This window comes from Jaculus jaculus, chromosome 6, assembly GCF_020740685.1.
Source record: "Jaculus jaculus isolate mJacJac1 chromosome 6, mJacJac1.mat.Y.cur, whole genome shotgun sequence".
Taxonomy (NCBI): Eukaryota; Metazoa; Chordata; class Mammalia; order Rodentia; family Dipodidae; genus Jaculus; species Jaculus jaculus.
In genome coordinates this window covers 65853200-65856093 of record NC_059107.1, presented here as the reverse complement: position 1 = coordinate 65856093, position 2894 = coordinate 65853200, and positions in this window count along the sequence as shown.

Below are 2894 nucleotides of genomic sequence, written 5' to 3'. Positions count from 1 at the left end.
CCCCTCTCCACTGAATCCTTTCTTATTTCCAACTAGTCTCTCTTCTATTTTGATGTCACCATATGTGGGCCTTGTGTAGATGGCATCAGCCACTAAAGGTCAGGAATACCATAGCCACTTTGTGTCTGGAAGATAGCATTGTAAGCACTCCTCCCCTTCCTTTGGCATTCTATTCACATTCTATTCACAACCTCTTCCACAATGGACCCAGAGCCTTAGAGGGTATGATAAGAGATGTCTCAGTGCTTGACACTCCACCATCCCTTTTCAGTGCTTTGGTGAGTTTTGAGTCACTCCAGTGGTCACCACCATATGAAAAGAGAAGCTTCCTGCCAGGTGTGGTGGCACATATCTTTAATCCCAGCACTTGGGAGGCAGAGGTGGAAGTTCGAGGCCACCCTGAGATTGCATAATGAATTCCATCCAGATCAGCCTGGGCTAGAGAGACCCTACCTTGAAAACAAACAAACAAACAAAAATAATAATAAATAAGTAGATAAATAAATTAAAGCGCGCGCACATGCACACACGCACGCACATGCACACGCGCATGCGTGCAAGAGAGAGGGGGGGAGAGAGAAGCTTCTCTAACCAAAATTGAGAGTATCATTAACATATGGGCATAAACACAAGTGTTTAGAGGGCAGTTTGGTGGTCATAATATGTCCTTACCCATACAACAGTAGTTGTTTCCACCCTAGGGCTTATGACCTTCTCAGCGATAGGCTTTTCTTTTGTTTGTTTGTTTGTTTTGGTTTTCTGAGGTAGAGTCTCACTCTAGCTCAAGCTGACCTGGAATTCACTATGTAGTCTCAGGGTGGCCTTGAACTCATGGTGATCTTCCTACCTCTGCCTCCTGAGTGCTGGGATTAAAGGTGTGTGCCACCACACCGGCCTGCTTCTTCTTCTTTTTTTTTTTAAAGAAACTTTTGTATTTATTTATTTGCAAACAGAGAGAGAGATTGGGCATGCCAGGGTCTGTAGCCACTGCAAATGAACTCCAGATGCATGTGTCACCGTGTGTATGTCTTTACATGGATACTGGGGAACTGAACCTGGGTCCTTAGGCCTTGCAGGCAAGCACATTAACTGCTAAGCCATCTCTCCAGTCCTCCAGCTTTTTGTTTTAATCCAGGCAGCTGGACATATTTGAATGGGAAATCCACTGGGTGCTATCATGTTTGCACTCCATCTAATCCAGTATTTTTCTAGTTGCCAGTACTACTGCTTTAACACGCAGCTAATCTACCAGGTAACACACAATATCACAGGGTATTATTGTGAGTCACATGGGGACTGGAGAGATTGCTTAGTGGTTAAGGCAGTTGCCTGCAACACCAAAGGACCCAGCTTCGATTTCCTAGGACCTACATCAACCAGATGCACAAGGTGGCACACGCATCTGGAGCTCATTTGCAGTGGCTGAAGGTCCTGGCATGCCCCCCCCACACACATAAATTAATTAAAAAATAAAATACATAGAGTCACACTGGTGAAAGACTAAATTTGTAAACTCTTGGCTTACTTAGGGTCATGTTGGTAAGGGACTAAATATGTAGACTATAGGCTTCCTTAGAACTACAATCTAGAAAATGTCTTATGTACAGATACTCTTTGCCCTAAAATACTATCCACTTTAGTACTTTAGGCTGCCGTGGGACCATGTGTGCTCACTTCTGGCTAGAGAAATAAGCATGAAGACCCTGAGAATTTCTTTTCTCTTCTTTTGAGGTAGGGTCTCACAATAGCCCAGGCTGACCTAAAATTCACTATGCAGTCTCAGGGTGGCCTCAAACACATGGAAATCTTTCTACCTCTGCCTCCCCAGTGCTGGGATTAAAGGCATGTACTACCAGCAAAGCTTCAATGTGGCACTATTATTAAGTTAGAAAAGTAAGTGCTCCTTACAACGTGCTCCCCCAGACACAAAATGGCCTGGCTATCCATGACCTCACAGTGCCTGACACTACTTACACAAGACCATCATAATAGAAGGAAAAGATCATGAATTCAAAATAAAGAGATTGATTGAGAGGGGGAGGGAATATGATGGAGAGTGAAGCTTCAAAGGGGAAAGTGGGGGGGAGTGTATTACCATGGGATATTGTCTACAGTTATGGGAGTTGTCAATAAAAATATTATTTTTAAAAAGGCACTTGCTTGAAAAGCCTGATGGCCTACGTTTGGTTCCCTAGTACTCATGTAAAGCCATATGCACAAAGCGATGCATGTGTCTGTAGTTTGACTGCAGTGAGGAGGTCCTTGCATACCCTTTCTCTGTTGTCATATAAATATATTTTTATTAAAAAAGAAAAGAAAAGAAAACGGAAATATTTACTTATTTAGCCAGCCATCCCAACACTCAGAAGGCTGAGGTAGGAGAATTGCTGAGTTCAAGTTGTCGCGAGCACTCTCAAAGATGATTGGTTGAGAGGATTCCGCCCACGAAGGTCAATGATACTTAGACACTGGTATACTTGCAAAGGAGTTTACTGGGATGAAAGTCACACCCAAGCAAGTCCAAACTATCACAACTATTATAGCTAATATAATATATAACCAAATTATATTCATCACTACTAACACAAGAATATTTCTAATGAGTCTAACATGTATACAACCTGATAACGCAAGACTTGGGTTGCAATAACGCGAGACTTGGGTTGCGACGTCTCAGACGCTTTATGACCTAGTAACGCGGGACTTGGGTTGCGACGTCTCGGATGCTTTACGACCTGGCAACGCAGAGTCTGTGCTGCGACTTTTTCTCTCGGTTTGCAGTGTTTTCTCGGTTCGCGGTGTTTCAAGCCGAGTCTTGATTGTTCGGACAGCGTGTCGGGCAGATGAATTCGGATCGGTGATGTGTCTCGCGGAGGTCTCGGTCCGGACTGCTG